Here is a 13387-nt window from a genome sequence, read left to right on the forward strand (position 1 = left end):
GCCCTATCGGGGTGGTGGAGCCGTCGGTCACTCCTGAGAAGGGCTTGGTAGGCTGTAGCTGATTGTATGGCACTTGGAGGATATCAAATGTCTCGACGGACAGGACGTTAAGCCCTGCGCCGCCGTCGATGAGGGTCTTGGTGACTTGGACGTTGCTGATGACGGGAGAGCACAACATCGGGAGGGTGCCCGCGGTCGCCACGCACTCGAGCTGGTCCGCCGAGCTGAAGGTGATGGCGCACTTGGACCACCTGAGTGGGCGCGGGGCCTCGAGCCTGGGAAGGGCTGCATTCACCTCGCGCGAGAACTGTTTGAAGATGCGCTGGGATGCTGGTGTAACGCCCACGATGCGGCTATATCTCCCACGTGTCGAGGCACGACTTAGAGGCATAACCGCATTGTGGTTTTGTCGCAAGAAGGGTCATCTTCACACAATCCCATGTAATGAACAAGAATGGGATAACGAGAGTTGGCTTACAATCGCCACTTCACACAATACATAAATATAATTCATACATCATCCAAAATCCACACATAGACCGACTACGGTCAAATGAAAATGAAAATAAGATAACCCCAAATGCTAGATCCCCGATCGTCCCAACTGGGCTCCACTACTGATCATCAGGAAAAGAAACATAGTAACGACCACGTTCCTCATCGAACTCCCACTTGAGCTCGGTTGCGTCATCTGCACTGGCATCGTCGGCACCTGCAACTGTTTTGGTAGAATCTGTGAGTCACGAGGACTTAGCAATCTCACACCCACGAGATCAAAACTATTTAAGCTTAAAGGAAAGGATGGTGTAAAGAGGTGGAGCTGCAGCAGGCACTAAGCATATATGGTGGCTAACATACGCAAATGAGAGCGAGAAGATAAGCAACGCAACGGTCGCGAAGCTAGAAATGATCAAGAAGTGATCCTGAAACTACTTACGTTCATGCATAACTCAAACCGTGTTCACTTCCCGGGCTCCGCCGAGAAGAGACCATCACGGCTGCACACACGGTTGATGTATTTTTATTGGGTCAAGTGACAAGTTCTCTACAACCGGACATTAACAAATTCCCATCTGCCTCATAACCGCGGACACGCCTTTCGAAAGATAATACCCTGCAGGGGTGTCCCAACTTAGCCCATCATAAGCTCTCACGGTCAACGAAGGATAAACCTTCTCCCGGAAAGACCCGATCAGTCTCGGAATCCCGGTTTACAAGACATTTCGAAAATGGTAAAACAAGACCAGCAAGACCTCCCGCTGTGCCGACAAATCCCGATAGGAGCTGCACATATCTTGTTCTCAGGGCACACCGGATAAGCTAAGCGTACAGGTACCAACGTAACCCAAGTTGCCAAGGGACGGTCCCGCACGGTGCTCTAGTTTGGACCAACACTCGGAGGAGCACTGGCCCGGGGGTTAAAATAAAGATGACCCTCGGGCTCGCGAAAACCCAAGGGAAAAAGGCTTAGGTGGCAAATGGTAAAACCAAGGTTGGGCCTTGCTGGAGGAGTTTTATTCAAGGCGAACTATCAAGGGGGTCCCATATATCACCCAACCGCGTAAGGAACGCAAACTCAAGGAACATAATACCGGTATGACGGAAACTAGGGCGGCAGGAGTGGAATAAAACACCAGGCATAAGGCCGAGCCTTCCACCCTTTACCAAATATATATATGCACTAATATAATAAGAGATATTGTGATATTCCAAAATATCCATGTTCCAACATGGAACCAACTTCAACTTCACCTGCAACTAGCAACGCTATAAGAAGGGCTAAGCAAAAGCAGTAACTTAGCCAAACAACGGTTTGCTAGGAAAGGATGGTTAGAGGCTTGACATGGAAATATGGGAGGCATGATATAGCAAGTGGTAGGTAGCGCAGCATGGCAAAAGAACGAACAACTAGCAAAGCAAAGATAGAAGTGATTTCGAGGGTATGGTCATCTTGCCTGCAAGGTTCTCAGAGTTGTCGAAAGCTTGATCCTCGTAAGCGTACTCAACAGGTTCCTCGTTCACGAACTCATCTCCCGGCTCTACCCAAAACAAGAACACAAGCAACGGAACCACAATCAATCACGGGAAATGCACAAGCAATATGATGCAAAACATGCATGATATGCGGGATATGATATGCGATGCATATGCGTGCTCCGGAAGAAAAATGACGAACAAGGCAGTAACTTGGCAAACCAAGCATGCCACTGGAAAGATGAGATGATTTTGTCGAAATCGATATAAAGATCACTGGAAACGGATGCACGGTTTGCAAATGGCAAGCAAAACAAGAATGACACGAATCTGCGATTAACAGCATGATAGCACTTAGAATGCAACAAGTACCTATGCTACATCACTCCAACATAGCAACAAAACATATGGCAGTAATCTACAGGAGATTCTTGACAAAAGATGAACACTGAGCTACGGCTAGATCACACCACAGCAGGTTCAAACAAGCATGGCAAAAGTGCAAAAGATATCAGGTTCACAGACTCGGTGAAATTACTGGACATGGCAGAAACAGCATCAGGTAGCAATGTTCAGAGCACGAGATCAACATGCTACAGGAACTTAACCTAGCAAAACAAGACGTGGGATGAATCTACTAAATGCATAGAACAAAAGTCCCTTACTGACTATGAGCCAAAAAGGATCATAAGATATGATGGCAACCATATAAACATAGCAAGTTTCGTTAACAGGTTCCAGACTTGGCAGAAAACAGAGCATGGCAGAAACAGTAATATGAAGGCATCTTGGTGAGCTTGATGCACTCACCACAAAGCAATGCATGACAAAACAAGCATACCTACCGCAAGATGGCACGTTTATGAAGCTATCCATGGCAAGAGAAAGTACATAGCATGTATGAAACAACTACAACACCCTTGGCAAAATTGAATATCATGTTAACATTCTGCCAAAAATATTTTATAGCAAACGTAGAGCAAGATTAAGACATGCTAGGGTACTCCATAATTGCGAACAGGGGCATGGATGGATAGACCAGAACTATATCTACAAAACATCCTTACTGAACATCACCAAAAGGAGCATGGATCTCTCTGTAGCCACATGGATACATAGCAACAAAATAACAGCAGTCACAGACGGTAAAATTACTCTCTGAAAACAGAAACATCCCGAAGCCTAGTTTGCATGCTTGTGATAGTCACCACAGAGATCACAAAAATACATGGCATACACCTCTATAAAGATGGCATGCTATACATCAAAACACATGTAGAGCTCATGCCCATAAGATGCACACATCAATAGCAACAAAAAATAACAAATCCTCATGTTCTGATAAGTAACAACAGTTAACAGCAATTAGTACTCTTGCACCAGAGATTTGGGCATCAAGATGGACTCAAATGAACATGGCACAATGGAACGAAATGAAGAGCATCTTGATACGAACATTTGCATATATTACACGCACGAAACGGAGCTATATGCAAAGAGTTATGATGCAATGAACAGGAGCATGTAATGTAAAAATCTCGGGACTTGGGAGGATTTCGGCAGGGGGAAGAAGTCAACGCACTGTGGAGATCTGGATCGGGCGCTCGGTGGAGGCGCGAGCTCGCCGGAGCAGAGCCTGGCGCGGCGGAGTAGATGAGGGGGAGGGAGACGGCGGCGATGGGCGGAACCGGGTGCCGACGGGCGGCGGGAGGAGGCGACGCGGCGGCGGGGACTGCGGCGAGGCGGCGGAGCGTGGTGAGGCGGCGATGGCGGCGGGGCGGCGGCGACGAACGGCGGCCGAGGCGGCGGGGCGCGGCGCGCGAGGAGGCGCGCGACCCGGGCGGCGGCGAGACGGGCCGGGCGGGCCGTGCGGGCTCGAGCGGGCCGCGGGCGGCGGCGCCGGCTACCACGTGGCAAGCTGGGGTTGGCTGCGGGCGGCGGCGGGTTTCGTCCGGCCGGCGGCGGACGTGTCCGGCGGCGCGGAGGAGCGGGGTTAGGGTTTGGACTGCGAGAAAATTTGGAGGGGGACACATATATATAGGTAGAGGGAGCTAGGAGGCTCCAAATGGAGTGCGGTTTTCGCCCACACGATCGTGATCGAACGACCTAGATCATGGAGGAGACTTAGAGGGGTTTTGGGCTGGTTGGAGGGGGGTTTGCTGCAACACACAAAAGGACTTTGCGGTTACCCGGTTAACCGTTGGAGTACCAAACGACCTCCAAATGGAACGAAACTTGACAGGTGGTCTACCGGTGTTATACCAAGGCCACTTGACAAATCTCGGTCCATTCCGAGAACGTTCAACACCCGCTCACAAAAATAAACAAGAGGGGTGCACCGGAGGAGGTGGGAGTGCCGGATTGCAAAACGGACAACGGGGAAAATGCTCGGATGCATGAGACGAACACGTATGCAAAAAAGATGCACATGATGCCATGATATGAGATGCATGACATGAATAAAATGCAAAACAAAAAACAAAACCTGGCCACGAAGGGAATAACATAACACATAGCCAAAAATGGCAAGAGTCGGAGTTACAAATATGGAAAGTTACATCCGGGGTGTTACAACACTCCACCGCTACGAGAGGATCTCGTCCCGAGATCTAGGACTGAAAGAACTCCGTATATTCGGAACGGAGGTGGTCCTCGCGTTCCCAGGTGGCTTCTCGGTCGGAATGGTGCGACCACTTCACTTTCAGGAATTTGATTGACTTGTTGCGAGTCTTGCGCTCAGTTTCTTCAAGAATAGCAACGGGGTGCTCATGATAAGACAGATCTTCTTGGAGATCAATCTCTTTGAAGTTGATGGTGCGCTCAGGAGTCTTGAAGCACTTGCGAAGCTGTGACACGTGGAACACATCGTGCACGTTCGCGAAGTTGGTGGGAAGCTCAAGTTGATAGGCGAGGTCGCCTCTTTTGCCAATGATCTTGAAGGGACCCACGTATCTAGGGGCAAGCTTCCCTTTGATACCGAAGCGACGAGTGCCTTTCATTGGAGAGACGCGGAGGTAGACATGGTCTCCGATCTCGAAAGCCAAATCATGGTGCTTACTATCATAGTAACTCTTCTGGCGCGATTGCATGGCTTTGAGATTCTCACGGATGAATTTACACATTTCTTCAGCCTCTGTGATTAAGTCATTGCCAAGAAGTTGGCGTTCACCAGTCTCTGACCAATTGAGAGGAGTACGGCACTTTCTGCCATAGAGGATTTCGAATGGGGCCTTGCCCGAACTCGCTTGGAAGCTGTTGTTGTAGGAGAATTCGGCATATGGAAGACAATCTTCCCATTTCATGCCAAAAGAAATGACACAAGCCCTGAGCATATCTTCAAGAATTTGATTGACTCGCTCGACTTGGCCACTAGTTTGAGGATGGAAAGCTGTGTTGAAGCGAATGTTGGTGCCCATGGCCTTCTGGAAGGAGTCCCAGAACTTAGAAGTGAAGATGCTTCCATGATCTGAAGAAATCAATTGTGGAATGTCGTGCAAGGAGACAATCCTGGAGGTGTATAGCTTTGCCAACTGAGCTGCTGTGATAAATTCTTTGATTGGAAGGAAATGAGCCACTTTAGAAAGCTTGTCAATGACAACGAAGATAGCATCATTTCCGCGCTTGGACTTAGGAAATCCAGTCACGAAGTCCATTTCGATATGGTCAAACTTCCATTCTGGGATAGCAAGAGGTTGGAGGAGACCAGCTGGTCGTTGGTGTTCTGCTTTCACCCTTCGACAGACATCACATTCATTCACGAACTGAGCGATTTCCCGCTTCATTCGAGTCCACCAATACGACTACTTGAGGTCATGGTACATCTTCGTACTTCCAGGATGAATGGAAAGAAGAGAATTGTGCGCCTCGTTCATAATGACTTTCCTTAGATCACCTTTAGGAACCACAATCCGGTCCTCGAAGAATAAAGTGTCTCTGTCATCAATGCGATGGCACTTGTATTTGGAAAGACCCTTGTCGATACCATGTTTCACCTTCTTCACCATGGTATCCAGGAGTTGTGCCTCACGAATTTGATCTTCCAAAGTAGGAGAGACTATGAGGTTGGCAAGAAAACCTTGAGGAACAACTTGGAGATTCAGCTTGCGGAAAGCTTCACAAAGGTCCGGTTGGAAAGGCTTGAGAATTAAGCTGTTGCAATAAGCCTTCCTGCTCAAAGCATCTGCAATGACATTGGCTTTGCCTGGAGTATATTCAATACTCGGATTGTACTCCTGAATCATTTCGACCCACCGAGTTTGCCTGAGGTTGAGGTTGGGCTGAGTGAAGATGTACTTGAGACTCTTGTGATCGGTGAATATGTCCACTTGTCTTCCCAACAAGAGATGTCTCCATGTTATTAATGCATGGACAACTGCCTGAAGGAAATATGCCCTAGAGGCAATAATAAAGTTATTATCTATTTCCTTATATCATGATAAATGTTTATTATTCATGCTATAATTGTATTAACCGGAAATTTGATACATGTGTGAATACATAGACAAACAGAGTGTCACTAGTATGCCTCTACTTGACTAGCTCGTTGATCAAAGATGGTTATGTTTCCTAGCCATAGACATGAGTTGTCATTTGATTAATGGGATCACATCATTAGGAGAATGATGTGATTGACTTGACCCATTCCGTTAGCTTAGCACTCGATCGTTTAGTATGTTGTTATTGCTTTCTTCATGACTTATACATGTTCCTATGACTATGAGATTATGCAACTCCCGTTTACCGGAGGAACACTTTGTGTGCTACCAAACGTCACAACGTAACTGGGTGATTATAAAGGTGCTCTACAGGTGTCTTTGAAGGTACTTGTTGGGTTGGCGTATTTCGAGATTAGGATTTGTCACTCCGATTGTCGGAGAGGTATCTCTGGGCCCACTCCGTAATGCACATCACTATAAGCCTTGCAAGCATTGCAACTAATGAGCTAGTTGCGGGATGATGTATTACGGAACGAGTAAAGAGACTTGCCGGTAACGAGATTGAACTAGGTATTGAGATACCGACGATCGAATCTCGGGCAAGTAACATACCGATGACAAAGGGAACAACGTATGTTGTTATGCGGTCTGACCGATAAAGATCTTCGTAGAATATGTGGGAGCCAATATGAGCATCCAGGTTCCGCTATTGGTTATTGACCGGAGACGTGTCTCGGTCATGTCTACATAGTTCTCGAACCCGTAGAGTCCGCACGCTTAAAGTTCGATGACGGTTATATTATGAGTTTATGTGTTTTGATGTACCGAAGGTAGTTCGGAGTCCCGGATGAGATCGGGGACATGACGAGGTGTCTCAAAATGGCCGAGACGTAAAGATCGATATATTGGATGACTATATTCGGACTTCGGAAAGGTTCCGAGTGATTCGGGTATTTATCGGAGTATTGGGTCTTATTGGGCCATACGGGAATAGAGGAGAGAGGCCAAAAGGAAGGAGGCGCGCACCCCCCCCCCTCTGGTCCGAATTGGACAAGGGGTGCAGCCCCCATTTCCTTCTCCCTCTCCCCCTCTTTCCTTCTCTCCTACTCCAACAAGGAAAGGAGGAGTCCTACTCCTGGTGGGAGTAGGACTCCCCCCTTGGCGCGCCCTCCTCCTAGGCCGGCCGCCTTCCCCCTTGCTCCTTTATATACAGGGGCAGGGGGCACCCCAGAGACACAAAAATTGATCTCTTGACCTCTTAGCCGTGTGCGGTGCCCCCCTCCACCATAATCCACCTCGATAATATCGTAGCAGTGCTTAGGCGAAGCCCTGCGTCGGTAGAACATCATCATCGTCACCACGCCGTCGTGCTGACGGAACTCTCCCTCAAAGCTCGGCTGGATCGGAGTTCGAGGGACGTCATCGAGCTGAACGTGTGCTGAACTCGGAGGTGCCGTACGTTCGGTACTTGATCGGTCGGATCGTGAAGACGTACGACTACATCAACCGCGTTGTGCTAACGCTTCCACTTTCGGTCTACGAGGGTACGTAGACAACACTCTCCCCTCTCGTTGCTATGCATCACCATGATCTTGCGTGTGCGTAGGAAATTTTTTAAATTACTACGTTCCCCAACACTGCCGCCAACTCAAGATCGTGAGTGGGGTAGTTCTTTTCGTTGGGCTTCAACTGACGAGAGGTATAGGCCACAACTTTCTTCTCTTGCATTAACACAGCACCGAGACCTTGAAGAAAAGCATCACAGAAAACTTCGAATGGCTTGGATTCGTCAGGAGGAGTTAAGACAGGAGTTGTGACGAGTTTCCCTTTGAGAGTGTTGAAAGCAACGTTACACTCAGGAGACCTGACATACTTCACATGCTTCTGAACGAGGTTGGAAAGAGTCTTTGCAATCTTAGAGAAATTCTCAACGAATCTTCGGCAATAGCTTGCAAGACCAAGAAAACTGCGAAGCTGCTTGACATTCTGAGGAGGTTCCCAATTCACAATTGCAGACACCTTCTCGGGATTAATAGCGATGCCCTTGGCAGAGATGATATGACCAAGGTAAAGAACTTCATCGAGCCAAAACTCACATTTCGAAAACTTCGCATAAAATTGATACTCTCTGAGCTTGTCGAGCACCAATCGCAAATGTTTGGCATGATCCTTCTTATTCTTGGAGAAGACCAAGATATCATCGAGATACACCAGGACGAATTCATTGGTATAGGGGTTGAAGATGAAATTCATCATCCGAGAGAATGTTGGAGGAGCATTGACAAGGCCGAAAGACATGACAGTATATTCATAAGAACCAAAGCTTGTTCTGAATGCTGTCTTGGGAATATCCTCTTCATGAATGCGAATCTGATGATAACCCATTCGAAGGTCAAGCTTGGAGAACACTTTAGCACCCTTAAGTTGCTCGAATAGCTCATTGATGTTGGGAAGTGGATACTTGTTCTTGATTGTCTTCTTGTTCAATGGACGGTAGTCGACACAAAGTCGTTCCGTGCCATCCTTCTTCTAGACAAAAAGAACACCACAACCCCATGGAGATGAACTCGGTCTGATCAAACCCAGACGCTCTTGTTCATCGAGCTGTTTCTTCAATTCCTTCAGCTCCTTGGGTCCAAGCTTGTATGGACGCTTGCAAACGGGTTCCGTGCCAGGCTCAAGATCGATAACGAACTCAACTGGCCGGTGAGGAGGCATACCCGGAAGCTCTTCTGGAAAGACATCTTGATACTCACAAACGACTGGAATCTGAGAGATGGCATTCAACTCGCCCTTCTCATTGAGAGAAAACAACCGAATGGTTTCATCACGAGCGGCATAAATGATAACATCCTCAGAAGAGTGTGTCAATTGAATTTCCCTGGCAGCACAATCAAGTTGAGCCTTGTGCTTAGAAAGCCAGTCCATCCCGAGAATTAGATCAATATCTGAGTCACCCATAACAAAAGGTTTAGACAGAAATTTATAGTTTCCCATCTTGATAGAAACATCCGGAATCATTGTGGTAGCCCTCATAGAAGAGCCCGGAGAAACAACTCCCATGGGTTTTTCCAACATTTCCGAAATGAAATCATGCTTTGAAACAAATGATCTTGACATGAAACAATGCGATGCACCAGTGTCAAAAAGAACTTTTGCAGGAAAGTCATTAACAGGAAGATTACCCACTATCACATCAGTAGATTCCTCCGCTTGCATTGCATTCATCATGTTCACCTTAGCAGACTTTGGATTATGCTTGACCCCTGCATTGCTGGAAGATCTCACAGGAGGAGGAGGCGGAAGGCGCCTTTGGTTGAAGCACTTGGTAGCATAGTGACCTTTCTGCTGACACTTGTTGCAAGTCACCTCTGAGAGTGGACGATGATAAGGAGCATTCAACTTTGGAGCTTGATTCTGAGACTTGTTCTGAAAACCAGAGTTGGAAGAGTGGGAAGATCCATGGCCACCTTTGTTCTTCTGCTGGAAAGGCTGACGAAACGAAGGAGGAGGAGGCAACCAGAACTTCTGTTGCTTAGCAGCCACTAGTGAGGAAGAAGAAGACTGAACTGCGTCCCTGACTCTCTTCTTAGAAGCCTCACACTTGAGCTGAGCAGCCTCTTGCTTCAGTGCCATGTTATAGAATTGATCAAACTGAGTAGGCTCAACAAGAACGAGAGCTAACTGCAGATCCTCTCTAAGGCCACCTCTGAAGTGATAGATCATGCTCTTTTCATCAGGAACGTCTTGTTTAGCGAAGCGAGCAAGTTTCTGAAACTGGATGTTGAATTGATACACAGACATGTTGCCTTGCTTGAGATTGCGGAACTCCTCACGCTTGCTCTCAACAACACTTTGTGGAATGTGGTGCGCTTTGAAGTCCCGACAGAAGTCCGTCCAAGTGATCACACGACCTCCTCTGGAACCTTTGTATTGTTGATACCAATCAGCAGCTTGATCCTTGAGTTGAAAAGAAGCGAACTTGACAAAGTCCTCAGGCCTAACATTGCTACATTCAAAATGCTTGTTGATGTCCACGAGTCAATCATCGGCATCTGTGGCCTCGGCACAGTAGCTAAAAGACTTGGGCTGATTTGCGAGGAACTGGTTGAGGGTAGCGAAGTGAGGCTGATTGTTGCCTTGGCCTTGATTTGCTTGATTGCCTTGCCCTTGGGTGCGTTCTTGCAAGAGTTGCAGAATCATCTGAGCATTGGCGTTGGTGGCTGCCATGATAGCTTGCCATGCCTCCGGAGGCGGAGGTGGTGGCGGAGGGTTCGCCTGACTCCCATCATTGCGTTCCGGATTCTGACGCGTTGGCGGAGCCATCCTGAAGAGGGTGACATCCATTAGCATCTTGATAGACAAATAGACAAGTAGAATCAACGGATAGAAATTGCAACATATAGTCTTCACAATAAACATTCGAACGACGTTGAACGAATGAATTCCATGGTAAATCATCACACTTCCATTAAGTTGAGAAGCCACTTAGAAAAAAGGTGTGGAATCAACATTTGACTTCGAAGCAACTCGAATACCACAATTCAAAACAAAACAAAGTATTGGCTTGCAGAATAAGCCGGAACAAACATATGATAGAGATTTCGTCCGAAGTTTTCGTGGTGGGGCCCACACGGGCTCGATCGTACAGCACCATAATGTACAAGGCAGTGCACATGACATACGAAGCGTCCCCGAGTCGGCATAGCCAAGGACTCTTTAAGGCACTACGAGACCACTGTAAAACCAACCATGGAAAGGCGGACCACTAGACGTCGAACCCCAATCTCATATCATGCGTCTGTCGGAAAGATATCCTAGGAACTACTTGAATTCCCACTTATAAACTCCCGAAACTTTCTGGTTATGCAATCTAGTGTTGGGGATACAGGGGACACAAAATATATCACCCAAACTAGCAATCCCTAGATCCAGCTGTATCCATCCGTCAACACATAACCAAGAAACCTTCAGAAATCGTGTACCTCAACCTTCGAAAAGCATCCGTTATACGAGTTATGGCAATACTCCCGAACTCCCGCCACAGTACTGGGTGGCGTCGAGGTGATCTCACCAACAACTGCATAAAACCTCGGAGCTCAACTCCCCGGGAGCTCAACTCCCCGGGACACTGCCACAACCCCTAAATGTCAGGAGGCACCAAGAACAATGTTCTCGTCACAAAACCATCGGAACAATTCCAAGATACCCGCGTGATCCTAAAAAAAATTTAGTGAAATTTGAGGAGAGAAGAGTCAAAACTTCTACGTCGGGAGGCCTCACCAGAGCGACGAAGGGACTGAGGAGTAAAAAGAATCCTACTCTCCGATATATATAATCCTAAGACTCAAAACATTTTTGTTCTACACTCAACAACGCCAGCGATTCAATCAAGCAGGGGGCTCCTAAGTCGGGGATGGCTCTGATTACCAACTTGTAACACCCACGATGCGGCTATATCTCCCACGTGTCGAGGCACGACTTAGAGGCATAACCGCATTGTGGTTTTGTCGCAAGAAGGGTCATCTTCACACAATCCCATGTAATGAACAAGAATGGGATAACGAGAGTTGGCTTACAATCGCCACTTCACACAATACATAAATACAATTCATACATCATCCAAAATCCACACATAGACCGACTACGGTCAAATTCAAATGAAAATAAGATAACCCCAAATGCTAGATCCCCGATCGTCCCAACTGGGCTCCACTACCGATCATCAGGAAAAGAAACATAGTAATGACCACGTTCCTCATCGAACTCCCACTTGAGCTCGGTTGCGTCATCTGCACTGGCATCGTCGGCACCTGCAACTGTTTTGGTAGAATCTGTGAGTCACGACGACTCAGCAATCTCACACCCGCGAGATCAAAACTATTTAAGCTAAAGGAAAGGATGGTGTAAAGAGGTGGAGCTGCAGCAGGCACTAAGCATATATGGTGGCTAACATACCCAAATGAGAGCGAGAAGAGAAGCAACGCAACGGTCGCGAAGCTAGAAATGATCAAGAAGTGATCCTGAAACTACTTACGTTCATGCATCACTCAAACCGTGTTCACTTCCCGGACTCCGCCGAGAAGAGACCATCACGGCTACACACACGGTTGATGTATTTTTATTGGGTCAAGTGACAAGTTCTCTACAACCGGACATTAACAAATTCCCATCTGCCTCATAACCGTGGGCACGGCTTTCGAAAGATAATACCCTGCAGGGGTGTCCCAACTTAGCCCATCATAAGCTCTCACGGTCAACGAAGGATAAACCTTCTCCCAGAAAGACCCGATCAGTCTCGGAATCCCGGTTTACAAGACATTTCGACAATGGTAAAACAAGACCAGCAAGACCACCCGTTGTGCCGACAAATCCCGATAGGATCTGCACATATCTCGTTCTCAGGGCACACCGGATAAGCTAAGCGTACAGGTACCAACGTAACCCCAGTTGCCAAGGGACGGTCCCGCACGGTGCTCTAGTTTGGACCAACACTCGGAGGAGCACTGGCCCGGGGGTTAAAATAAAGATGACCCTCGGGCTCACGAAAACCCAAGGGAAAAAGGCTTAGGTGGCAAATGGTAAAACCAAGGTTGGGCCTTGCTGGAGGAGTTTTATTCAAGGCGAACTATCAAGGGGGTCCCATAAATCACCCAACCGCATAAGGAACGCAAACTCAAGGAACATAATACCGGTATGACGGAAACTAGGGCGGCAAGAGTGGAATAAAACACCAGGCATAAGGCCGAGCCTTCCACCCTTTACCAAATATATAGATGCACTAATATAATAAGAGATATTGTGATATTCCAAAATATCCATGTTCCAACATGGAACCAACTTCAACTTCACCTGCAACTAGCAACGCTATAAGAAGGGCTGAGCAAAAGCAGTAACTTAGCCAAACAACGGTTTGCTAGGAAAGGATGGTTAGAGGCTTGACATGGCAATATGGGAGGCATGATATAGCAAGTGGT

Source organism: Triticum aestivum, chromosome 1D, assembly GCF_018294505.1.
Source record: "Triticum aestivum cultivar Chinese Spring chromosome 1D, IWGSC CS RefSeq v2.1, whole genome shotgun sequence".
NCBI classification, from domain to species: domain Eukaryota; kingdom Viridiplantae; phylum Streptophyta; class Magnoliopsida; order Poales; family Poaceae; genus Triticum; species Triticum aestivum.